Below are 362 nucleotides of genomic sequence, written 5' to 3'. Positions count from 1 at the left end.
AGGTAAAACCGCGACGGCCAACGGACCCGTGACACAACAATAAAATATAGCTGTAGGGCCCTATACTTGTTTAGGGGTTCATTTCAGGGAATACTTGCCAATACTTGTTAAGGGTAGGGTTTCAGACGCCATTACTTGTTAAGGGGTGCATTTTCAGAACATGGAAAATACGTGTTTAGGGTGCTTTTCGAGACCCCGTGGTCGCGCATGGTATCCACTCGTCAATGGAAGTGGCCCCCCTGGAAATCATCGGATATCATATCGATGGATAGCGCCACCTCCACACTAAACTCAACCAATTAACCAACCGCCAATTAGTTCCACCGCGGTATAGTACTAATCGACTGCCGGTATAGGCGCCC

The sequence above is a fragment of the Lytechinus pictus genome, chromosome 16 (genome assembly GCF_037042905.1).
Source record: "Lytechinus pictus isolate F3 Inbred chromosome 16, Lp3.0, whole genome shotgun sequence".
Classification (NCBI taxonomy): domain Eukaryota; kingdom Metazoa; phylum Echinodermata; class Echinoidea; order Temnopleuroida; family Toxopneustidae; genus Lytechinus; species Lytechinus pictus.
This window is presented reverse-complemented; position numbering follows the sequence as displayed.